Consider the following 27,667-nt stretch of genomic DNA (forward strand, 5'->3'; position numbering starts at 1 on the left):
TTCTTTTAAGGGGATTTCCTTATGGCTTGATATTCATAATCACATTGTTTTTTAAAATATAGGGTGGACATATGTATAAGTAGACAGACAAAAATACATGCTTATTCTGATATGCAATACCCTAATATAGAAAAAAAAAAAAAAAAAGTCAAACAAAAATAGTCATAGTTAAAAAAAAATAAACTATTAATTTTCTTTAAACCTCAGAATATACATTTATTTTTTATCATAAGAACTAAAAACAGTATTTTAATTCACTTATGGTTAATTGCATTTATATCTGTATTTAAAATTTTAAGTTCCTATTGGACAATTTGGTAATAGCACTTGTCATCACCTTTCTTTTGACTCCACTTCTGCAGCAGCTCTGGTACCCAGAGCATCTCCTTAGCAGGTCCACACACACTATCTGGGCCCAAGGAAGTTCATGTTACAAGACAAAGTATTTTCAGCCTAGCCTACCCCAAGAGGATAATTCAGTTTAAATGAATGTTCAGTTTGCAATGTTTTTGAAGGTCTGTTATCTTTGGCAACATCTGTGTCCGGCATCAGTTCTCATATGCTTATGGTTTACAAAGCAGGGGAGTAACTGGCTCTTCCGTATGGTATTCAGACCACAACACAGATGCAGGAAAATACACATCAGTAAAATAATACAGTGATAGCCACCTACAAGAGTTGCTATATCAGTGAAAATAATTTGGGTTCTTGTTTGACAGACAGTACAAGTAGAAGTAAATTTTGTCAAGGGTGCTAGAAAATATTTTTGACAACTTAGCAATGGAATTTGTTACCCAAAACCCAGTAAAGTTTCCCTTTCCTGAAGCTAGTTCTCTCAAATTTAATGATCATATTCAATGACACTACTTGATTTTTTGTTTCATCAGCAGCTGCTTATGATTTATAAAATATTTCAGTATCAAATCTTTTTCTTGATCTGAGAATGTGCAATTAAATTAAAGATAAAAAAACCTGTATTTCATTTCCACATAAGAAAACCTCATGACTATCCAGCAACAAGAACAATGTCTTGATCATTACATCATGCCTTCTTGTTACAGTAAAGTTTATGTTTAAATCTTTTCAGTGTAACAGTATATATTCTGTAAAAGTAAGTACTGTTTGTCCTTCATAAACATCAAATGCCGTTTTGGTGTTTTTACTGTATTTATAATTTTTAAGGAAAAATCTCTATAGAGGTTTTTTTATCCTCTTAATTATCTTTATTAATGAGTTGGATGAGAAAATTGACTGCACCCTCAGTAAGTACACAGATGACACCAAGCTGGGGGGAAGTGTTGATCTGCTGGAGGGTAGAAAGGCCCTGCAGAGGGACTTGGACAAGTTGGATCAATGGGCAGAGGCAAATGGGATGAGGCTCAACATGGCTAAGTGACAGGTCCTGCACTTTGGCCACAACAGACCCATGCAACGTTACAGGCTTGGGGCAGAGTGGCTCAAAAGCTGTGCAGAGGGAAAGGATCCAGGGGTGTTGGTCAAACATAAGTTGTCAGTGTTGGCCAAGAAGGCTAATGGCATCCTGGATTGTATCAGGAATAGTGTAGCTGGAAGGACCAAGGAGGTTATCATCCCCTGTACTCTGCTCTGGAGAGGCCACACCTTAAGTACTGTGTCCATTCTGGGGACTTTCACCACAAGAAAAATATTGAAGTCATGAAGCATGTCCAGAGAAGGGCTACAAAGCTGGTGAAGGGTCTGGAACAGCCACTTGGCTTATGAGGAGTGGCTGAGGGAACTGGGGTTGTTTATTCTGTAGAAGAAGAGGTTCAGGGGAGACATTATTGCTCTTTACAACTACCTGAAAGGAAGGTGTGGGGAGATGAGGGTCAGCCTCTTCTTGCAGATAACTAGTGATAGGACTAAAGGGAATGGCCTCAATTTGTACCAGGGGAGGTTCAGGTCTCAGGTTACGAGAAATTTCTTCTCCAAAAGAGTAGTCAGGCATTGGAAGTAGTCAGGAAGCCCAGAGAGGTAGTGGAGTCACCCTTCCTGGGGGTGTTTAAGAAAAGGTCGGATGACATGAAGTAGGGGCATGGTTTAGTGGGTGATATTGGTGGTAGGGGAATGATTGGACCAGATGACCTTGGAGGTCCTTTACAACTTTAATGATCCTACGATTCTATGATTTATTTTCCTCCCACAGGATGACAAAATTTTATTCCTGATTTACGAATGTAAGTGAAGAAATTAAAATCTATTATTTGTGAGTGTTGAATAGATACAGCATACTATAAATTACATTTTTTTCATTACTGTTCTAGTGACCTCAACAAAATCACCTAGTTTCACATACATCTATTATTGAACTACTTCTGAGATCCTTTCCCAGGAGTAATAACTAGGATTTTGTTTATATGTTTTTCAGAAACAAGTTTTTTAACACCGTCAGTATCACTTCGCTTTCATATTTTACTACATACCTGGAATGAAGTACGCAGTTTATCAAAACAGTCTTCAGAATTTCAAATACATAGGGAATATGATAACCTGGGTTCTGTCTAGACATACAGTACAGAATTTCAGAGAAGCTGTTGTGTACAGAACTCATCCCTCTAATCTAAATTCAAACTTCTACTCAGACTGTGTGAAACTGATCTATTATTTTGACAATCTTCAGTGCAACGTATCCCTTAAATAACAATATAGAATTTTTAAGTTACACAGATTTTTAGACCCTAAAATAACAAGAAAATAAACATATCTTATTATTTTATGTTTTTATGAGTGATTTCAGATGAAAGGTTTTTATGAGTGATTTCAGATGAAAGATATGTATTTGTCACTTCTAACTTTGGTTTTGAGGCTTTGTGTCATATGGTTTTTGCTATTACTTTTTACATGGCTTATTGCTATAATTCTTTGTAAATTTTGTTCAGCCCAGCAGCTGAAAAACTGTTAGTGAGTAACCAGAATTCCCAGTCACTCAAAAGAATAGGCAGAGACATTGACTGAGAGCTATGGTGTTAAGAGACTGAAGGAGAATGAAAATGAAAGAAATATGGCATATACAATAAGTCTTTTCAATGTTTTCCATGGAAAAAGAAGAACTCCATATAAATCCTAAAATAACCAACAACCTTTGGGCCTGTCTTTCCTTTTTAGAAAGGAAAACTGTTTGATATCTGGAACTTCCCTGAATACTATTTCACTTGCACTTTCAAATCAGCAGTCTATTTTAATGTAGTAAATTTCTTAATCAAGAACAATGTTCATTTACACACTATTATTTTGACATATACATGCAAGTTCTACATCATTCCTGTACATCTATAACATTCCTGTTCATCTATAACATTTGTGAGCTTACAGCTCTTACAACAGATCTGTCTTGAAAGTACCTTTCACCCATGTTTCACTATTGATTAGCTTCTGCAGGGAAGAGAGGTAGTACAGTTAGCTATTCTGGTATGTGAAGAGTGTGTAACCTCCAGCACTTCAGACTGATCTCAGCATGATTTACTTTGCCTCCACAACTTGTTTGTAGGTATTTGCACAAAATATGAAGATGCTTGATATTGACAGCAAAGTAAGAATGATTGTGAAAATAAAACTTAATGCTTAGGATTTGTCAAGGTCTTTTTTATGCTGCATATTAAATTTGCACCAGCTACATTTGTCTAGTAGACAATATTTCCATGTATTTCATGTATTCATGTATTTCATTATGTATTGGTAGGTATGTTTGTCAGCAGTATTAACGTTATACACCTTGCAGGAATATAGCATATGTACAGCTCCTTGGTTCTCATTGACTCTGCTATTTACAGCAGCTTCAGTGCTTTAATTTCTTAGCTTTAAAAACCTGCCAAACTAATGTAATTAAAACAAAGAAATGACAAATTACCTTACTGAACAGCACCTGACATTAATTTAACAGTGTGACTTTTGTGTTATTTTCTTCAGTTCAATAAAAGCAAGGCCCTGACTTTTATTTTTCCTTGCTATATGGATCTAGTAATTATCAGATCCCAAGTCAAAAAGCCTAAATTCTAGTCTTCACTCCACTCAGCTGCCATAAAATTATATCTAATTCCTTAACACCTAAAGCCAGTAGTGCAGCCAGTAATGCTTCTTATTTCAGACTTTTCAACCTGTCCAAAGTTCTGCTTTCATGAATGCCTAGAAGCATTTCAGGCTCAACAGCAGCATAAATGCTAAGTTCAGTACTCGGACCTACTGTGGTGCACAAATAGATGAGGAATTCCTTCATCTATTTTGCCTTCAGTGCTTAATCTGATAGGTGATGTTAGAGCATGCCTATTGGATTTGGCTTCACACAAAATACCACAACAGCCAGAGGAAGAGATGGCTTCCCTAATTTTTTTCCAGTGCTTAATGCACTTACCCATCTGAATCCTGCAAGAATTTAAATCTATGCTTTAGCCCTGAAGCTGATTGTCTTAACCATCAAATTATTGAAAATTCAAAGTTAATAGAATTGGGGAATGTTTTTAATCCTTTCTATTGAAGCATTTCTGTTTTATATAAGAGCATTCAATATTCAAAAGACCAGCGGAGAAAGAAAGAACAGTATAAAACTTAACAGATTAGGAGGAGTCATGGGGCTCATTCTTTTGCCTCAAGGATTATTATCCCTTTTACAGTCAGGGGATAAAAAGTTATTTTATGTCCAGTACTCTTCCAAGCAAGTCTGTTAACCATTAAGCTAGAAAGTCATTTTACCTCTTGCAGTCAATAAATCATTAATTATAGCACAAAAGCTAAGACACTATCAGCATTAGGTTTGTAGCAGATGTGGTTTAAAATGCCCCTCATACAGAAGCAAAAATTGACCTCAGAACTACAATATCCTGTATGAATGTATTATTCTCTAAGTAAACATATAAAAAGTGGGCTTCTTCTCTACTTGTCTTTCAAAAAAAAAAAAAAAAGTGATTAAAATGTGTATTGATTTTGTTTCTCTTAAAAGAAAGTTTGGTACACTACTGTAAAAAAAGACCTTGAGATATGAAGCCACTTCCTCACAGACATGAACAATGTCTAACCCCTGGAAGTGTGCCATTCCCCACTTTTCTGTTTTTTAGTTTGTTTAACTGATTGATTGATTTTTTTGTTTCTCGTGGCTTCCTCTTTCTTCCCGTGTACCTAACAAAGACCCTGATTACCTACACAGTCATTCTGTGGACTTTCCTTTTCAGGATGCAGTTTCTCAAATCCAGGTATCACAATAAAAATCAAATCTTAACATGACTCTGATTCCAATAACCTGTCTGATTAGGACAACCTGTCACAAAATCTCCCCATGCAAAGAACTGGTCACTATTTCTTTTTTTTCTTACAAACGTTTCAAATAAATATATTTTGATTGTTTGAATTTCTTCCATATACATTTCAGACCTTGTATTTTCAATTTAATTGAAAATATTTATGAGTTTACTTTGTGTTTCACAGCTATTAAGTCAGTAAAAAAAATCTCCCAACACAAAACATGACATAATTTCTTGTCATTGCCTACACCAGAAGAATTGTCATAGATTCAGTAACATATAAAATAATGGTAATAAATTATAAGAAAACAAGAAACTTGCCTTTAAAAGGTTGTTAGAAATCTGCACAGAGCTATTCAAACACAAACAAGGTTTAGGGCAGTCTTTAACTGTGAGGTACAGTTATCATTCAAGAGGAGTTTACTTTGAAGAGATGTAGATCTCAGCTGGCACAAAGCATGTTCAGACAAGTTGGTTCTGAGAGTCAGTATTGGAAATCCTGCCAATTGCCTCAGCAGGTCCCTTTCAGCCACGTGCATTTTAATTTGTTTCTGGAAGTGTGGTGTGTTTCTCTGGCTGCTCCAACTGATTGTTGAATGTTAAGGGGCCCAGGCCTGTGTACAAAGATGGACTGAAACTACACATTAAATCTGAGGATGCTATTGGGAGAGGAAAAGGAAAAGATTAACTACCAATACAGATACAAGTGAAATATTTTCACTCACAACTTGTAAGCAAGTGTTATAAAACTGTGAATCAGATTGTGCTAAAAGGCTGTCACATGCTTCTCTGTTATCCCTGGTTGATTCAGGAAGCTCACATTTCAGTTTTGCATTTGTTCAGTAAGCAAGTGCCTCTGAATGGTGTGCAAGCAGCCTTTCAGACACTGAACTTTTGCTGATGCCAGTAGAAGTCCTATTTCTTCATGTGAAAGCAGCATTAGTGACAGCTGAGCAGTGACCATCAGGCAGTTCTACCCTGTCTTATTTCAAATCCATTACATTCAGCAGAAATTTTATAGGGAGATTAATTTCCTTTCATTATCTGATATTTGCTGTAAAACTCATTTTCTCCTTGAAAGAGTTCTTTCTTTTTCTGGTGGAGAAATAAGAACTACAGTAGAATGTTGGAAATTGAATGGCTTTATTCCAAGAGGAGGAAACAGGATGCAGAAATATTCACCAGGAAGGACTTTCTGGCTCCCTGTGTTCTATTTATATATATTTTTTAGGATGATGCTCTGAACAGATATGCAGAAAGAAGAATATTGACTATAGAATAGCAGCAAAAGGCTTTACACACATATTATATACTCTATCCTCCAAGAATGCATTTTCTCCATGAATAAAAGTAGTCGCTCCACATGACTGCACAGTGTATCTATTTCAGAAAGCCAGAGTGAACAAATGGATCCTTCCCACACTATCAGTGCTATGATTTTTTCTAGAAAGTAGCTGAACAAGAGAGAAAGATTAGGTTTATGCATTTAATACATATATACATATATATATGTTTATATACATGTATCATCCATTAGAAGTAATCACTTATCGAGTTTTTAGATATCAGCAGTGTATGCTTCATCTGTCTTGCAAGCTGTTTAGAATTTTTGTGCAGTTACCAAGAGAGGAAATTAAAGATTATATCTGAAAAGTAGTTTAAAAGGTGAACATAATGTGAATGAAATGAAACATCTATTAAAGATGCTGGGCAAGTTTTATTCTGATTTACAGCAGTGCTGCCGTCATGCCTGCAATGACATTACACTGGTATAATGAGGAGAGAAATATGACCCATTGAAATAGCGCATTCATTTTTAAAGTAAAACAGGACTAAGGGTTAGATCCACATAGGGATATCAGAGCCTAGCCTCAGGGTAAAGTGTGTACCTAAAATTCTTGAGTAATTTAAGGAGGCCACTAGATGATCAGGATTAGTAATCTTATAATTCCCAGTAGGTATCTGATGGGATACGGAAGGATATATCTAAAATGAGTAGCATACAGGAACAGTCCTGAAATTCTACCCCTTCCTGAAGCACAGATACCCTCCTCCAGTCTTCAGTTACAAAGCCTGGGAAAAACTGGAATTCATAAACCTGATCCCTCTCCAGGATTTATGTGCATATTTTTCCCTTGCAGTCATGGCTATCTTTTATATAGTAATCTTGCTAAGATGTAATTTATCTGGTTAGGCAGAGACAGGGGTTCAGTACTTTCCTTAAAGTAAGAGAACTCAAAGCTTCACCTTCTAGCTGCTTTCAAATCATATAATCATCAGACTAAAACAGAGACCATAAATAATGCAATGCAGTACATAGATAATGTACAAGCAGAACAAAAATATTTACACTTCAGTAAAAAAATTATAAAAGAAATCCAGTATATGGGCATGGACAGATGATGAATACAAAAAGTAAACACATAGAAGACAGAATTTGAGTTAAATGATAGCGAGTGCTGAACACAGGAACCTAAGTATTGGAAACTGTTGTGTTTCCACAGCACAGGAGAGTTTTAAGGAGTTCTTAGAAGAGAGCAATACATTAATTTCACAGAAAATTAGGGTCAGGAGAGAATGAAATCAAAACAGTCCACAGCTGGATGATGGAAGCTGACATGAGGTGCTGATTAGCAACTGAGGTTTGCACATACATGTATGAATTGGGTGGGCATGTATGTCTATGCACTTCTGTGCACTGAGAGTGCTGAATGTACAGCATGCATGAATGTACAGAATCAAAATTTTGCTGAAGATAGAAAATCAGAGAATACGAAGGTGATGGAGAAATAAAGTGTTATGCTACACTGTAACACGTATGTACACATGTCCCTGTCTGTAAATACACATGCTCCAACACTACACTCAACAGGTCTATGTCACACCTTCTCCTTTCCCCAGACTGCACAATCTATCCAGAGGCAGTTGTCGCTTAAAAAGTGCATCCACAGAGTAACACTGGAATTGAACAAGGTCTGGGGTTTAGTCATGTGCATCACACCCTACCACCACCCTCAGCTTGTATCACTTACTTGGCTTAGCTTTGCAAATATCTTCTTCTGAATGAAATAGATAGACAGACTGGTATACAGACAGACACTTACACAGGCATAAATCCTGAGTTCTATAAATTGCAAAACAAATATGTTTATTGTTGGGTTCTGTAGCAACATACTTCTTTTAACAGCAAGAAAATATGGCCTGGAATTGCTTTTGATGAGTAGATTAGAGACAAACTATTTGTCTCATAATTTCACAGTCCAATAATTAAAGAGTCCCTGACTACCTTGCACCTGCTCAGTTGACCATGTCAGGACTTATCAAAAGAAAGCCAAGGAAAAATTTAAGAATGAATAGTCTTCAGTAATAAAATTACAGAAACAACTGGAACCCAGGTTAGAGTATAACAGAGTTAGAATGAAAATGAAAGTGTGAATCTAGTTTATTAGTTTTAATTAACTTGATGTGATAATATAAAAATGCACTATTTATCTTTGTGTGGATAGGCCCTACACTTCCTAGCCAATACTTTTGTTTTATTGACTAATTAATAAAAATCAAATATTGATAGCTTGAATTGTATTTAAGCTTGAGATGATATCATATCATTTTACAGTTTTTTTCTCTCTATCAACATCAGAAACACCACCACAACAAGCAAAGGATAATACTTTGTTGTAGGGTAACCCAGCAGGCATCTAAGCACCATAAAGCTGTTTGCTCACTCACCCTACCCCTCCCAGTGAGATGGTGGATAGAATCAGGTAATAAATGTAAAACTCATGGGTTGAGATAAAGTCTAATAGGAAAGAAAGGGAGTGTGAGGGTGGAGGAGAATACACAAAGCAAGAAAGCAAGTGAAGCACAATTGCTTACCACCAGCCAACTAATGCCCAGCCAGTCCCCAAGCAATGGCACTTCCTCCTGGCCACCTCCCCCCAGCTTTTATTGCTGAGCATGGTGTTATATGATATGGAATATTCTTTTGGCCAAGTTTGGGTCAGTTGTCCTGGCTGTGTCCCCTCCCAGCTTCTTGTGCATCCCCAGCCTCCTTACTGGCAGCAGGACAGCAGAAGAAACTGAAATGTCCTTGAATTAGTGAAAGCACTACTCTAAATTAAAACATCAGTATGATATGAAGATAATTATCCTCCTAAATCCAAATATCTAGCTTTTAGTTAACTCCTACCTTAATAAACAACTATATTTTCATTGGTAATCTTCCACTAAGTTCAACTGACCTTAACAGTAACTGTTATTCATGTTATAGGACAGAGCTAAAGAAAAAAGTAGCCTTCTTCAAGATTATCATAGGCCAGTTTGTGAGCAGACACTATTTTACTGTAAAAAAAAATGCACAAAAACAAATTAATAGCTGACTTAAACATGTTTCAAAACTTCCTCAGCAAAATATTTTAAAATTCCTGGGTTTGTTTCTCTTACAGGATATACGTCTCCCCAGGAGGTAACATATACTCACATATATATATATATATATATATATATATATATATATATATAACTATTAAAAAGACATTGACTTTTGAATTAACATATTATTGAATTTCATACACAAAGTTCCACGCAATGCATAAAAGTGCAATGCATAAAACAAATGTATTTGACTGTTCAAAAGAAATATGCATTTTCCCTGCATGCATGATTTTTTCTCCTCAGGATACTTCTTTTCCCAAAATTGTTTTAAAAATGTTTTTCTTTCAAAATTTCTTTCAAATTTCAAATGAATTAGCCCCTGAGTGTATAACTGTTAATAGAACAATGAAGCCATTCCCTATTAAACACAGTTAAGAGTGACTATCAATTTCAGATTTATGCTTAACAATTCAAACACATTTTTGCCATAAAACAGGTTTGCAGGTCTTAAATGGTTTCACATTTCTCTAAACCATACCAAGAGCATAACGTGAATATTTTAAGCAGCTTAGTTTTGATTTAAATATATTTGCTCAGAATATGCTGGCAGCATCCCAAAACACAGTGTAATACCTCTAAAGCTGGCAATCCCAAACTCAATTTAAGAAAGCTGATAATATGGACTAGCAGCATTAAAGCAAATAAATTCAATTACCTCTGTTTTTTTTTTCCCCTTAATTTGTTTTCTCTAACTTGAAATTATAAAGGATGGATAAAACTGTGGGATTAATGAAGAAGGAAATTAATGAAAATGGAATCCAAAACAAAAAAAAAAAAAAGGAAACAGAGAAGTCCGGGAGCTATTATTCATTACTCAACTCTCAGTAAGTGTATAGTAATATTCAGTTTAAAGTAGCCATTATGCAGAATGCAAACTTCATCATCGGAATCTTGTAGACATTCACCAGAATGTTATCAGAGAAACATTATAGTCATTTGAAAGCATTTACTTCCTCTGAAAACAGGAAATAATGGAAAAAATATATTTATTTTATATGTGTTTATTGTAAAAGCCTTGCCAAATTATCTGTTCCTGGGACTTCTCTCATACATAAAGACTAATTCAATTTATTGTTAAATCAGTTATGCAGCCTGCTGTATGCGTATATTGAAATGTAGACACTTAGGTGTTCCAAGATCAAGTTAACAGAGAAACAGACAAAAATAGTTACAGCATAGTAGCACATTTTGCAAATGAAAAATAAAAAAATAAAAAAAAAACTTGTATGACTTAGTTTCTGCTTAAAGGTATTTCCTCTTTTGCTGCCTACATTTCAGCCTGCTTAATAACAGAAAGAGTATCATCTGATACTCTCTACATAAACACTGGAAATATTCATAAAAACCTACTTTTGAATAAATTGTGAGCAAGTTCCCAGCACTTGCTAATTTTATGTTTTAAAAGTAAAACATTATTTTCAAATATCTATTATATTTCCAATGATATCTAAAAGTCAACAAAAGTAACCTTACAAGCAGAGCATGTTGTATTTCCCATCAATTATATTTCAGGGTTCATAAGGGGTTCATTCTAAAGAACATTGTAGCATATGTATACCCATATGCTTTGATTACAGATGCATCTGTTTTGATTTGATATTTATGTTACAAAATATCATTTACTTTAAAAAACAGATACATTAAGTGAAACAGAGTCCACAAAATTTGCTTTGAATGACAGAGGGATTTTCAAACCTCTGGTTTTTTGTTAAATATACTCTGGTAAATATATTCTGGTAAATGTGGAGTGGAAAATGCACAATCTTTTATGAAGATGGAAATTGCATCAAGTTTGTAATTAATAATTGTAAAATTACGATGTAAAACAAATGTTTTGCAAATTTGGTTGCTAGGAATATTTAATTTTGATATTCATTATGGTGTTTAAGTCCTTGAAGGCAGTAATGCTAAGTAAATGCTAAGTAAACTCAGATAGTTAAACAGTTCTCAACTGTTTTAAGCCTCTTTGTAGAACTCCTTTGCTTCACAATTCATCTTGAGACATAGGGTACCTTTTTCTAAGACTACCCTGTGTTATAGGATGATATAAGATCATTCCACATTCAGAAAGCCTCAAACTTGGGTAAAAATTGAATATTCGGTCTGCAAGCTCTTCTTGCCTTATACAGATGTGTCATAATGTTATAATTATTTCATTAATACTATGTGTTTATTCTGGAATAGTGTGTGTCCACTCTGAACATACATTTCCAAGGAAGGTTTATGTACAAACACAAGTGCACATCTAAATAATGGAAATAAGCCAATGGCCATTTATATTAAAGGTTTAGAACAGGGCATAGATAATTCAAAACTACCATTCTAAATGCCATTGTGTTAGTAAATTGTATAAACTATTCTTAATTGAATAAACATTTCAGATTATTTTTTTCTTCTTCTTCCTCTTCTTGTTTTTCTTTTCCCCATAGTCTAGACTGTTTGTGAAAGAGATTTAATAGCAATGGAGATCTACAAAATTCTGTAAAATTATTCAGCCATCAAGACCAGAAAAGCTAGTAAGTGACTGGATGTAGTCAAAGTGATTCCACTTCCTGTGGACTCCTATGGGTAGGAATATATGTGTTCACCCCCCTTAAAAATTAGGTGTGAATTTAGTTACAATTTGGTATATTCTAAGACCACGTTGTGTAATATTTCTTTCTGCTTGATCAGACTTAAACACTCTCATTGACATCCTTTGAACTGCACAAAAGACTAACAGTCTGGGAGTGTTTAGTAAGCCTCAATTTAAGTAGGAAAAATCCAGTGTAAGTTTAGGACTCTAGCAGAGAAATATACTGTATGAGAAGAGAATAACACAAAGTTCCTTTATAAGAGGACTAAAATGTTCTTGGTCAAATTCTGCATCAAGATTATTGCACAAGTATATACTAGATCTAAACACTGTCACTTCAGACTCCATCTCTATATTTTTTAGCTATAATTTTCAACCTCTAAGTGTTTTAAACTTCGTGTAAAATATATGTACAAATCTATTTGATATATATTCAAATGGTTCGTACACTTGTGCTTTGATTTGTTACAAGATAATATCAGCTACCAGATACTGGCTGATTACTTTTTCTTTAAAATTTAAATATCCTTAACTATTGCAGAAATTGGAAAGCATAAGCAGGAATAACAGATTACTAAGCAAATCCATATTCCACCTTATTATTAACATTTCCTGACTCTTTAATATAAAAGTGAGGAATTAATCTTTCAACACTTCAATTCTTTAGTTTGCTACACCCTTGATTCAGTTATAAAATCCTTGTGAGAAGGCTGCCTGCCTTCTAGGTTATTTCACCAATAACATATACAAAAAGTTGAGAGAAAACTGGTCTCCTAACAGTCAGAATTCAACATACCAGTCTGAGAGAAGAAAACAGGGTGGTAGTAAAATCTACTGCTGTGATATATACAGTTTTCCTCATCCAAATATAACGTGATTGATAAAACAAGGAAAGATTAATGTTGAAACTAAAACCAGGGAGATTTGGATTAAATATTAGGAGTAGATTATATATTAGGAAGAAATCAGTTACTGTGAAGGTGGTGAGGCACAAGAACAGGTTGTCCTGAGAAATTGTGGATGCCCCATCCTTGGAAGTGATGAAGGATGAAGTGCACAGGTTGGATGGTGCTTTTAGCAACCTGATCTAGTGGAAGGTGTCCCTGACAATGCCAAGGGGCTTGGAACTAGTCCCTTCCTTAGAAGGAGTGGGGAGGCAGGTGACCTATTCTCTGTAAACACCAGTGGTAGGACCCACAGGAATGGTGTTAAGCTGATGCAGGGGAAGTTTAGGCTGGACATCAGGAAGAGGTTCTTCACTGAGAGGGTGGTTGCACACTGGAACAGGCTCCCCAGGGCCGTAGTTACTGCACCAAGCCTGTCTGAATATAAAAAGCGATTGGACTGTGCACTTAGTCACATGGTCTAAACTTTTGGGTAGACCTGTGTGGTGCCAGGAGCTGGACTTGATGATCCTTATGGGTCCCTTCCAACTCAGGATATTCTATGGTCCTATGATTCTATGAACTAGGTGATCTTTAATGTCTCTTCCAACTCAAACCATTCTACAATTCAGTGATTCTGTGACTGAGTGGGCATGATACTGGGCAACCTGCTTCAGCAAGGACGTTGGACTGAATGACCTCCAGAGGTCCCTTCCAACCTCAACCATTCTGTGATTCTGTAACAGACTAAAATGTAGTATGAATCATAAATTTGCAGTAACCTTCATTTTACTACTTCTACAGATCGTCATTGAAATAGTATTATAACTGAGGAGAAAAAGAAAGTCCTTTGTCTCACTTTCTTTCAGCACAATCTTTCATTGCATTATCAATTGGAAAGAGCAAAGAGGAAAAAAGTGGGTGGGCATAGAGCTAAGATAGTTCATGGCCACATAATTTTAACTTTTCTGAAATGCTATTAATACACATGTAGTATACAGACTAGTCTGTAGCATTTATTGAAACCAGTGATCAAAATTTTTTGGCTCTTATTTGTAGAGTTCTTGCACAAGAACTCTTGAATAACTGTTCTTGAATAGCTTCACATGTGAATAAAAGAATGCCTGTTTCTACCTGACCTCTCCCTTTTAGAACATTTTTCTTCCACAGCAACAATATCCACACTGGGAGTTCTTCAGCAACAGTTTATATGTTAATAATTTACAGTTCTACTTAACGTGAAGTATCTTTCAAACATTCCCTTAGAGACAAAAAAAAAAAAAAAGATATTTTTGAATAGTTAGGTTTATCCAAAAAAAATAAAATAAAAGGGGGAGGGGAGGAAGGGAGAGAGAAGAAGATAAGGAATATGAGTTTAGATTTCAATTCAGAGGCAGTGTAATTTAAGGTTTTCTGATGCTGACAAATTACCATTCCTCTTCTGAGAAGATAAAAATTGAAGATTATTTCTGTAGACTCTCTAAAAATATATAAATTCTAACCAGGTTGCAAAAAGAAAGCAGCAATATTTTTTTTTACAAAAAAAAAAAAAAAAATAGTCCTTCAGACTCAAAACTGAGCTCACAGAATTTCACATAATAAAGAAAATATTATTACTTTAGTATGGACACAAGAAAAAAAAAATCTAAACATATTCAAATTTGAAAGCCAAAAGTGTCAATATTTCTAAATCCAAATTCGAGGTTAGTAAACAAAAACTATTGCACAGATGTTATTTTATAAATTAGGCTTATACATAGGCAATTTTTTAATTTGTTTGTTTCTTTGTCCTTTTGACTAAAAGGGTATATTATGCACACATATATGCACATTAATTTGTGGGGATGGGAGGTAAACTTCATATGTATCTACTATCTATCTACTACTCCATAAATAAGAACAGGACTTGGAATTTGTAAAATTTTATATTTCTGTAAGCTTTAATATTTTTAAATTATTTTTCAGCAGTTATCAATATCATAAAACAAACAAACAAAAAGAAATGTTCATAACCATTTGCAGATTCCTGACAACCACTGGCTGTTACTCAAGTATAGTACTTGCTTAAATTTGTCCATTCAAAGCAATACTGTATTTTAATACTACTGCAATTTCTCTATCGTGTATTTGTCTGGACATTGACAACATTTATCTTTTTGTTGGTGGTGGTGGTTGTTGTTTTTTTTTGGTTGGTTGTTTTTTTGTTGTTGTTGTTGTTATTGTTGTTGTTTGGTGGTTTGTTTGTTTGTTTGTTTGTTTGAGTAGCATCCAGCCAAACAAGTAAGATCTTGGGAGATCTATTTTCAAGAATATCTAAATCAGACAGGTAAAGAAATCCTTAAACTGGACTTCTCTACATTCATCTGTAACCACTTATTTCATAATTGTATCATTAACTTCAAATACAGCTATACTTGTAGAGCTCCTTTTTATTTTGTCCAAAGGAAATATTTCTAAAATTGACACATGAAGAACCTCGGCATATGGATGAAAGCTCTGTATCTTGTATTTAATGTTTGCAGTACATAAACACACCATCCTTTAACAAGGCATCACAATCTTCATGACTTTCCCCATTAAGATGATGTCATTTAAAGATGAAATCATACTGCTTTAGTTTGTGGAAGTAGTGAGCCAATTATCCTTTTGGGCTTTGGATTTTCAACTACCCCACTGGGGAGCTACAGGATCATTTTAAATAATAAACTTTCTTACTAAGAGGTAATGATGAAAGTGATCTATTGATCTAACAACGGTCAATAGATCTTTCTTGTGACACAGGAATGTTTCTCAGCAGCAGAGTTTGATTACAATATGAAATTATGCTCTCCACTTTCTGTGGTCTTAAAATAGTAGTTTCCAGTTTCTAAATCACTAAAATAGCTAATATCTATGCCCAGAAGGATTTTTTTTTTTTTTTTGATGAATAAGATAAAAGATAATATTACCTCCAAGTTTCTAGGAAACATTCTCACATTTCTACACTGGCTGCATATATTCTTCTTTTGAGAGAAGCAATACAAGAAACTGAAAGTTGTATACAAGCTTGTGTAGCTAGAAATATCATCATGTACATTTCAATAGGCCATTAGCTCCACTGCTGGCACAGACCTCAGATAACTGAAATTATCCAGACTGTTTAGTATTTTACTTGGAGACCTCCAAGAATAACATTAAGCTTTTAAAGTAACATTCTATTCTGCATAAATGCTGAAATTATATTATATAAAGACTGTGATGCTTGTGTAGAGATGTTCTACCTGGAAAAAAAAAAAAAAAAAAAAAAGGATATACTGCTCTCACTGATATTTGTATTGACATCTTTCTGCAAAAAGACAAATGAGCTGTGTCTTTGTGATCCTGCTCCAGAACTGTATTTCCACATTTTCCACTGCAGAGCTGAGTGATTACCTTTGGCTGAATACTGGTTTGCCGAGTGCCATATACCATTTGTTATTTACATCATATTTAGTATGTGTTTTAAAATTCTCTTTTCCTCTGCTCTAATTATTTTATTCATATATGAAGAATGTATTACTTGATTCTTAACTTTCTTTGTCTTAATCTCCAGTAACAGCACTGTAACTCACTGATATATTCTATACTTATGCATATTACAGAAAACATAACATAAGAACAGCTGTAAAGTAGCATCAAAAAGACCTATTTTTCCAATACACACTACCTGTTTTCAACACAGTGCAATAGTCAAAATTTAAGGGAAAGGGAAAAAACAAGGCAAACATGGAATAACTCTTACTCTAGTTTCTTTGATTTTCCACAATTTAGGGACTTACAGAGCCAAAAGTAGCAGTAGTATCCAGTGGAGACCTTTCTTCTTTAAATGTTGGTAGTTACTGAGAGGCTAGGGGCCAGAACATTCACTGGCAATGAATTACATGTTTTTCTTATTCATAGTCCATGCTTCATTTCATTTATTTTTAATACCCTACCTGAAAACATTCAAATTGCCATATTTTTTTATAAAAAGTGAATAACCATTCATTAGTCTCCTTCCTCTGTTGTTCATGACTTTCTAGACTTCTAGAAAGATTATCTCAATAGCATAAAATATTTATATTTTTATCTGTTCCTTTCCTAATAACATATATTGAAAGAAGGTAATGTTGAAACTATCTCTGAAAGAGATATGACCTACTATCATTTGCATTTTGAAATTCATAAAATTTCTTATTATGAAAGATGGGATTACACCTACATTAAATCTTATGCAGAGAAAGGTAAAATACATATGTCTTGAATCATGTAGACCTAGTTAAGGTAAGACACTGTTCACTTATGTGAAGTTATAGCATGCCTGAAGCCCATTACCACAGGAATTTGCAGCACATTTTTAAGGCACTTTTGAAAATGGAAACTTATCACATTTGAAAGGTTTAACTTGTTCCCTGTTTGCATAACTGACCACAGTGTTGATAAGAGAAGCAAAAAATACAATACAATACAATAAATATAAAAAATAAAATGTTTCCTACTGAAGAAAGTTCATATATAAAAAAAAGCTAGCAGTCTTTACAGAAGTTTAAACATTAGTCTTAGCTCTGAAATAAACTTTTTCTTCAAAAATGTTTGCCTGTGATGTAAGTCAACCTAAATGAATATCTAAAAGTCTCAAATTCTGCTGAAAAGCAACTGATTTCCAAAGAATATGTAAAATTTAATTAAGAAAAATCTAATTATAAAATACTCACTAAAGATGTTTTTAAAAAGCAAAAGAACAGTAATTCTCTATAGTTCTAGCTCAATATCAATGCAAACATAAAATACTGTACTAAAGGTAGATGTTTTAGAACTCTTAATGTGCATCCAAAAATCTTAGTATATTAATTTCCCTTGCCAATCCTGACAGAAAATCCTTTTCTTCACCAGCACAATCATCTTTCCTAACTGAAAAATATTTAATTATCACCCAGACTAGTGCCTTCCATTTTTTCTCTCATTCTGCTTAGCACAAAAAGCTATCCTTAGGATGGAAGCAAAGCCAATATTTTCTGGTTTTCAGTATTTTTATTTTCTGCCAAAGTAGACAACATGAGTTTTCATGTATGACTTCAGCCTCAGAGTTAAACAAGCTCTAAAACATAGGCTAATATTTAGTCACTTTCTTTGGCTTCTTGTTTTTAAAAAAATACAGTTCAACAGGAGGATTCATGGGAATAAAATACATTCTGGCTTTCCACCTATTAACCATATTTGTGAAGATATCCATGTGGGTAATCTTTTGTGAAAATTGGGTCTAATCATATATGGTAGTAATGAAGACCCTCTATCTCTTCAAGACTTCACTAGTTGCCCTGCAAAGTACCATGCAGTGCTCAAGACTTAGTACAGCAAAGGCTGGGAAAAAAACTGCCAGTATGCTAGTTGTAGTGTCGTAGTTTTAGGCTGTCAGTTCAATAGAAATGAACTTTAATATGATCTTCTGATTTACAGTACTACTTGTTGCACCTGGCATTATTAGCATAAGCACCTTACAACAATATGAAGGTAGGCCGGAGGTAGAACATGAAGGTGGTTCTGGGCAGAAGCAGATTCACTCTCTAAATGAAGATTTCCCTCATGCTATCACTCCATTGTAAAACAAGTTGATGTGTTAATGAGTACCATTTGCAAACCCTTAGCAGCTGTGGGGTGTGGAGGGTTTGAGGGAGAATGGGGGGGTAAATGCATGACAGCATGTTTTAATTTCATTCACAGAGTTTAGCTCTTTTTTTCTGAGGATACGATATTCTGCAATGTCCTCTTTTTTTTTCTTTTTTTTTTTTTTTAAACTTCATGAGTATGCTTGACTGTGGTTTTTGCTGAATTTCACAGCTTCATTCTTGAATTTGTTTTTGTTTGTTTTCATGAGCATTTTGAAAATATTCACAAAGATCACACTACGTGAGAAGAGTTTCTGCCACCTTCACAATTCCTTGCTATCCCATCCTCACACTATTTGTCAGGAAGCAGATGGATAGTCCTTATGAGACCTTCCATCAAAGACCCCTGATATACCCTCAGGCAATTCTCCCAGTTTATGTTAAACAACAACTCCAGAAAAGGAGAGATTCTTCAGCTTTTTTTTTTTCTTTCTTTTTTCCCTGCATTTAGGCAACCATCACAAGAAAACTTACGTATGTGCACACATTCACATAGGCCTGCAATTGTAAGACTATTGCTGCCTAGTTACTTTGTTCAATTCACAGATATACTGTGTCACCCTGATGGCTGCTAAAAATAAATAAAAATAAAGAGACCTACTATCAAACATCCAATAATCTATTATTGAGTATATATTATTCTATAGTGAAAACATTGCTGTTTAGCTTTGTAAATGTTTAACTAGAGTGGAGCAGCTTAATTTTCTGTCCTTATAACCATCAGATGGGTTTTGGTGAATAAGAAACCCCATAGTGCAACTCCAAAATAAAAAAGGAATTTGGAATGGTGTGTAGTAACAGGGGAAAACACGGCTTCCAAAAGCATGCAGTACAATTTTCTATAGAAGCAATCCTACTAGCAATCTAGAAGGAAGCAGTCAGGAGAAAAAATGAAACCAATGGGAAAACAGCTAGATGCAACATTTCTATCCAACTACCCAATGTCTAGAAACAAAGAGTCACAAATGGGTACAATTGATGTTGCGATTAGCTAACACTGATTTGATATTTAAATGTGGCTTTCCTCTGGATAGGTAGGTTTAAAAAGATATTACAAAATTGGATTAACACATTTTCAGACATTTTTCTTAGCCATATCACAAAGTTTCTGCAGGCATTTTGAATGTTGTGACTGATAGAGTCTGCTGAGATCTGAAAAGATAAGCTTTAATGACAGTCATATTTTATAGCCTTTCCTTCTCAAGGACATTCAAACTTATAGTAGTGTTGAAAAAGTGTTGCACGTTTCTTTCCCAAATTTCCGTCTTCCCTCAGCTGTTTACAGATGAAGCTTACCACCTCCCCTGAATTGTCACTGTGTACATTTGCTTCACAGTTACAAAAAGATCAAATGTGGGCATAAATAAAATATTTAATAACAATTTTACTGTTTTCATGGTATATATAGCCTTTGTAGGTAAGACATTGGTTTTGGAGTTTTGTTTTGTTGGTGGTGGTCTTTTGTTTTGTTTTGTTTTGTTTTCCCACTAACCATTCTCAGTTCCTTTCTGTGTTCTGCATTTTCATCACTTAAGACATTTAACACACCTGCATTATTGTTCTCAAACTACCTCCATGCAACCTATGGATTCTTTCTCCCTCCCCCCCCCCCCCCAACAAACAAACAAACAAACAAACAGAGTAGCATATTCAGGGATATCTGGAGACATGTCTAAGTAGTTCATTGTCTAAAATAGCTCAAGGTATGAAGGTGAGCACCAGAAAACTATTATCCAAAAATCACACTTCTCTGAAAATGGACTCACACAAAAGTACAGTTTTTAAAAATCTGCAAGACATACTCACTCAGTGCATAATATATCTTCTTTAAAAAAAAAAAAAAAAATCCACTTTTGCATTGTATTAGTTATGACCAGGCACTGGCCTTATGTTTTGTATGTTTTGCATAGTTATATTTTCAGTTACCAGTTTCAGAGATTGAAATACTTTGATGAGAGTGGCTGTGGAGTCTCCTTGTCTGGAGATATTCGAAACCTGCCTGGGTGCCATCCTGTGCAACATGCACAGGTGACCCAGTTTGGAAGGGGTTGGACTAGATGATCACCAGAGGTCTCTTCCAACCTCAACCATTCTGTGATTCTGTGAAATATCAAATGGTCATTCTTCTGTAAACAAGAAAGACACATATATGGGTGCCATATAACACCAGAAAGACTAGATAGTTCTAAGCAAGTATAAATACTTTAAAAAAAAAAAAAAAAAAAGTGTAATTATTAACTGGAAAATATAATTGTTTTAGGTTCTTCTTTCAATTTGAATGAAAAAATTACCCATATTTGTACAGGAAAATTTGGTAGGTATAGTAAGCCATGAAAAACGTAAATGGTATTGTACAATAAAAATCAGAGAAATTATAATTTTACAAATTAGATTCCCTAGGATTGGTCCTTGTTAAGCAACAAAATATGAAGCAATAACAATGACTTTTTTATGTAATAATTGAATGTATGCTGAAAATTTCTTGAAAGTTCTGTATGAATTTTAAGAACAGTTAAAGTTTCAGTTTCTTAAATGAGTAAAATGTGTATAACAAGATGGACATAAATGTTTCAGTTAAAAAAAAATGTTAAAAACTTCTATGATCCAGCATTTGAAGAGCAAATTATTGCCCTGATTTAGAGCACTCTGATTTTAATTTCCCTAATATTCCTTTTTACCTAATTCCTTAAGGAATAGGCAACATGGAATTTCTTTTCAAAGATTTATCTGGTTAGTGCCTCATATGATAAATGGTGCTGAATAACAGTGAAGTTTTTGCTTTAAAAAATAAACTCCTTTTACAGAATGTGTAAACTTCATGTGCTTCATTGTTATTCATGTATATAGTTTTGCAATGTTTATTCTGCAAAATAACTTCTATGGGGCTCCTGGACCATAGTATCTTTAATCAGTGGGTAGTGGGTTTTAACCCTTCTTGAAAATATTACATTGTTGTTTTTTTTTTTATAGTATATTGCTAAATATTGTTAATGAAAACAAACAAACAAAAAAAAGACAAATTTAGGTGTAAAAACAGTGTAGTGCAATCTTAAAGGATAATTGAAAAAAAAAAATCAAGGAAAGGCAGATTCTGTACTGAGATTTTTAGCTAATGCAAACAGCAAAAATGGTTTGGCTTGAAGAGCACTATATAATTTACTCAACATAGCTATGGATCTAGTCATGTAACTCTATCACAAACTTTTCAAGGCAATGAGTATATCTAGAATAAACAGGTTTCTATGGACATTAACATAATGCTTAGCTTTAGCATTAGAACGATATAAAACATTTTTTCTCTAAACAGTGTCCAACAGCATACAACTCTGATTCTTATTTAATTTTGTATTAACATAAGACACTGACCTGAATGAAAAGTTAGTAAAGGATCATACTTAAACTGTACTATAATTTATCTTATTTCAATATCTGACCCATAAAATGTATCTGTGAAGGACTAACATGTAAGAAACTTTACCTACTGCATGCAGATTTCATATCACATATGGTGTAAAAATAAAAACACACAACATAAATCCTCTTAGCACTATCAATGAATATATTTCTCTGACAATCTAGGTTGCTTGTATTGACTGAAGATCAAGTACTGACACTGACAATATAGGTAGGAATAGAAGATTTTTTTCTGTCTCCAACTAAAAGAACTACTTTCTTCAAGGTTTTACAACATGAACTGTTGAGGCAGAACTTAAACTATTTGATTATATGTTTAAAAATAAAATAAATAAAATAAATAAAATAAAATACAATAAAATAAAATCAAGTCAATTAAAAAAAAAAAAAAAACAATAAAAAGCTGAAAGTTGAACATTGTGAACTATGAGACTCAGATATTTTATGTAAATGTATCATGCTTACTACTTTTGGTATTTCTTTTATTATTATGTACTATTCAGTAAGTCATGTACTAACATGTACTTTTTTAAATAACAGCATAAATATAAGCTGATCCATACAGCTGATACATGTTTAGTTAGTTTTTCTGGTTGATATAACTGGTATATATTTAGCTCCTGGAGAAGTATAAAAGCCCAAATGTTCAGTTATAAAGGAATCCTTAATTTACCCAGCTTATTACCTACTAAGAGTGTATATGCACACAAATGTGCATTTTAATAAAAGTGTTTTAAATTCAGCATCAGTTACCTTATGACAAAAAAAAATAAACATAACCATACTTGAAAGTAATACTTATTTTTGGATCCAGAAATATATAATACTTAATTTGAAATATTTTACTGGAAATAGAGAAAGAGATAAATGTGAAGATGGCGTGCTTTTCAAAACCTGGAGTAATTCTGTATCTTTTGAACCAAGCTTGATAAAGTTTGCTCAATAGGCTTCTGTAGAGTAAGCAATCAGATAAAAACATATCTTCACAACAACAACAACAACAACAAAAGTCCTTATTTATAGGACTGATTATGATTACCTACTGTGAAAACATGCACCGCTCATTTGCTGGTGAAATTTGAGAAGAATCACAGAATCACAGAATTTCTAGGTTGGAAGAGACCTCAAGATCATCGAGTCCAACCTCTAACCTAACACTAACAGTCCCCATTAAACCATATCCCTAAGCTCTACATCTAAACGTCTTTTGAAGACTTCCAGGGATGGTGACTCCACCACCTCCCTGGGCAGCCTTTTCCAATGCCTCACAACCCTTTCAGTAAAGAAGCTCTTCCTAACATCTAACCTAAAACTCCCCTGGCGCAACTTTAGCCCATTCCCCCTCGTCCTGTCACCAGGCACGTGGGAGAACAGGCCAACCCCCACCTCTCTACAGCCTCCTTTAAGGTATCTGTAGAGAGCAATAAGGTTGCCCCTGAGCCTCCTCTTCTCCAGGCTGAACAAGCCCATCTCCTTCAGCCGCTCCTCGTAGGACTTGTTCTCCAGGCCCCTCACCAGCTTCGTCGCCCTTCTTTGGACCCGCTCAAGCACCTCGATGTCCTTCTTGTAGCGAGAGGCCCAAAACTGAACACAGTACTCGAGGTGCGGCCTCACCAGAGCCGAGTACAGGGGGACGATCACCTCCCTAGCCCTGCTGGTCACGCTGTTTCTGATACAAGCCAGGATGCCGTTGGCCTTCTTGGCCACCTGAGCACACTGCTGGCTCATATTCAGCCGACTGTCCACCATAACTCCCAGGTCCTTCTCTGCCTGGCAGCTCTCCAACCACTCATCTCCCAGCCTGTAGCTCTGCTTGGGGTTATTGAGCCCCAGGTGCAGGACCCGACACTTGGCCCTGTTAAACTTCATGCAGTTAAATGAGTGAGCATTTTACCATTTTTTAATTTTAATGTCAGGAACAAGCTGTTGAGTCATTGACAAATTCATCTTTCCCTCTTAAATTTCTACCTGAGAATTTGAATTCAGTGTGGCAATAAAACCCAGAATCTGGGGAGAAAAACAAAACCCCAATCCATCCACCTTCACTTCCTCTATATAGCTGATTTCAGGAAAAGCAGGGTTCATCCAACCTTAGTTAGAATCATAGAACCTGAGTGGGAAGGGACCCATAAGTCCAACTCCTGGCACCACACAGGTCTACCCAAAAATTCAGACCATGTGACTGCACAGTCCAAACGCTTCTTAAATTCCAACAGGCTTGGTACAATGACTACTTCACTGGGGAGCCAGTTCCAGTGTGCCACCACCCTCTCAGTGAAGAACCTCTTCCTGATGTCTAGCCTAAACCTCCCCTGCCTCAGCTTGACACCATTCCTGTAGGTCCTATCACTGGTGATTACAGAGAAGAGATCAGTGCCTTCCCCTCCACTCCCCAGCATGAGGAAGCTGTAGACTGCGATGAGGTCTCCCCTCAGCCTCCTTTTCTCCAGGCTGAACAGGCCAAGTGATTTCAGCCGCTCCTCATGTGTCTTCCCCTCTAGGCCCTTCACCATCTTTGTCACATTCCCCTGAACAATCTCCAACAGTTTTACATCCTTTTTGTACTGTGGTGCCCAGTTTTGCCATGCAAGAGTGATCCACTCTAAGCCAAGCTTGTCTAATCTTTCTCCCAACTTCACTCTCCATATATTGCAGAGAAGGCCTAAAACTTGGCTTGCACTAGAAGTTTGGGTTTTAGGTAGAAAAGAGGCCTTTCAATTTTTATTTTTCCAGAAAGCCCAGAAAGCCAAGATTTTTCAAAAAGGAATGATAAAATAACATTATCATTTCCCTTTTAACTAGTTAAGTAATCATTTTGCATTTCACCTATTGCAAAAATAAGGAAAAAAGAGCGAAGGAATCAAAAGATTTTTTAAAAGGGGGGGGGGGGGAGGAGGATGGGGTTCTTCCAAAATGACTTTGTTCTTACATAAAATAACATTACATTTTCCACCCATCCATTGAAAACTACAGCATGGATCATTTGGTGCTAGATTTAGCTACACCCGTTAAATTCAGATCGATTGTTATATGACTGGGAAATACCAGAGATATCCATTAAAATATTAAGATAAAAGAAAAGAAGATAAAAAAAATCAATCACACATTGAATTAAAAATAAATAAATCTTGAAGTCTACTGTACAGATCCTGGAGGTATATTATATTCTCCCTGGACTCTTCGGTCAGCGTTACTGAGTTATAAGAACTAGTGACTCTGACAAACAGGGTTGTTTTTTGTTTTGTTTTGCTTTTTTTTCATACTGAATCATCAATAGATATTTTCAACATTCCTAATTTAACTGACATTTAAATCCTGATAACCATTTTATTGATAAACGAGTTTTAAAAGTTTGAGAATGTAAGTACAAATATAATAAAATAGACATTTAGCAAAAATATATGACTCTACTTCCCCAAATCTAAAGATGAAACTCTGTCAAACCCATCAATTAATTAATCTTCTGATGTGTTGACAACAAAGTTTTATTATTTAAGGACCAGCTTTTTTATCCAAAGGCTACAGTGTAGGTATGCTTCAAACTATCCCTGCCATAAACATAAGTCACATTACTACCAAAGAACTTGTTTTTCTTTAGCCCAGTCAGAAAGGCCTAGAAGTGGAAGCACTTTAAAAATATATGATCTAAGAATGTGTATTTAATTTGAAAGACACATAACTTCTAAATATGCTCATATACGAGTTATTCTATTTCAGTAGCCTTTTGGAAAGACTACAGAAGAATAAATTTCAAGATAATCTGAATCCATTCTAATCCAAATCACTTGCAAAATTTTATCCAAATATATCTTTGCAGCAGGTGCAAAAAGATTAGTCTTAAGCACCACACCCATGGGTCAATTCTAATTCTTGCTCCCTCCCTCCCCCCCCAAAAAAAAAAATTAGTTTTAATTCGTTAAGAATTACCTTTTAATGAAATTAAGAATACACTTTTAGAGCTTCTGTTTAGTGTTGTACATAGTATTAGAACACCACCTAGTTTATCCAGAGCTGGCTGAGCTCCAGTAATTGGAATAATGATCATTACATGTTTGTTCTGTTCTCTTTGCATTACTGAAAGCTCTGGCTGTTTAAATTGAAGGCACTATATAAACCTAAGACTATTATTACTGTAGAATAAAGGACCCAAAAGACTCAGGGAAAAAAAGCACAAAATTATAAGCATTAATATGATAGTGATCTTTGTTTCTCCATATTCCAATTCAGACGTGACTGCATAATGATATTATGTTATCATATTGTTTAATCTAATCTTCCAACAAACATTACAGCATAACATTATAAAAAGCTTATTCGGGGAACATTAATTTGCCTTGCAGATTGCAGAGTATGGAAATAAGGCACCTTCTAGTTTCTCTTTTCCGTTATTGACAGAACTTCTAGTAATTGCTCCTCTGGAAGAGATTAGAGAGAGTGAAGGTTAAAACTAAGAAAGAGAAAAGGTAAATAAATTAAGTAGGGGACAAAGACCTGCAATTATTTGCAATGACTGCAAAATATTTGATTTTTTTTTCCTAAAACAAAAGGGGATTTTCTCTTCTACAAAATAAAATAAATTAAAATAAAATAAACTCTAATATTTTAGTTTAGAGAATGCTAGTAAATCTCTTTTTCTCTGGGTTCTTATCTCCAGTGACATAAACCATTTCATTTGTCGACATCATTTAAATAGCAGGTATTATTTGAACTTTGCATCACTTCAAAAGCCAAGTAGCAGCCAGAAAATAGTGAGTTATACTTCTCACCACCCAATCTATCGGACAATTGTGTGAAAATTCTTTTACAAAGCTGTTGGTGCTCCAAACACCGGCTGAAAGGATCTGGGGATGTTCCAGACAGCCCACACGAATGAAAGCTTTCTTAACCTACATTAAATCTTGATAATACAATAATGAGTCTTTTAAAAGGATCATTCTAATTCCCCTATCTAGTGCAATAAAGACTGTATACAGCTAATCTGCTTTGCCCTTTCAATTAAACTCGTCCAGGACGTTCTACGTAGTCAGCACCCTGAATGAGTCATTAAAATTCTCGTTCTGTAAGAGTTGTGTGCAGCGCACTGTTGTTTCTAAATTCCATTAAATCCAAATGGTCTTTATCGCCCCATGACCACTGTGACTTCAATCAGCCAATTTAATTACCTTACCAAATTGTCAGCAGAAGCAGCAAAGAAAAACAGGAAGGGCTGTGACGTTATCAAATTGAAATCTTCCTCTGCGCTGTTTAATCTGGAGCAGTCAATAACAATGCTTCTCACCTCCTTGCTACCTTCCCGAGGCTCTTAACCTTACTCTTCTTTCAAAGATTTCTGTTGCTGTTTATAAGACTGATTTTGAACTCGTCTCCGTGAGGATGTTAACACGTATTGAAAGCTTCTTGTCCTTGGCAGTAAAATATTCGTTGGCTCTAAGTGCTGGAATTACCAAA

At 34.9% G+C, this 27,667-nt stretch overlaps 1 protein-coding gene and 1 long non-coding RNA gene across 6 annotated transcripts in view; both read right to left on the minus strand.

Moving 5' to 3' along the window:
- Window positions 1-27,667, minus strand: part of GRIK2 (glutamate ionotropic receptor kainate type subunit 2) — a 400,442-nt gene that overhangs the window by 359,676 nt on the left and 13,099 nt on the right. The gene's annotated exons all lie outside the window — the stretch shown is intronic.
- Window positions 26,126-27,526, minus strand: LOC137854453 (uncharacterized). The gene is made up of 2 exons (XR_011095180.1): window positions 27,387-27,526; window positions 26,126-26,634 (listed from the first exon to the last, which is right to left on the minus strand). It is a non-coding gene; the product is annotated as an uncharacterized lncRNA (long non-coding RNA).

Source organism: Anas acuta, chromosome 3 (assembly GCF_963932015.1).
Source record: "Anas acuta chromosome 3, bAnaAcu1.1, whole genome shotgun sequence".
Lineage (NCBI taxonomy): Eukaryota > Metazoa > Chordata > Aves > Anseriformes > Anatidae > Anas > Anas acuta.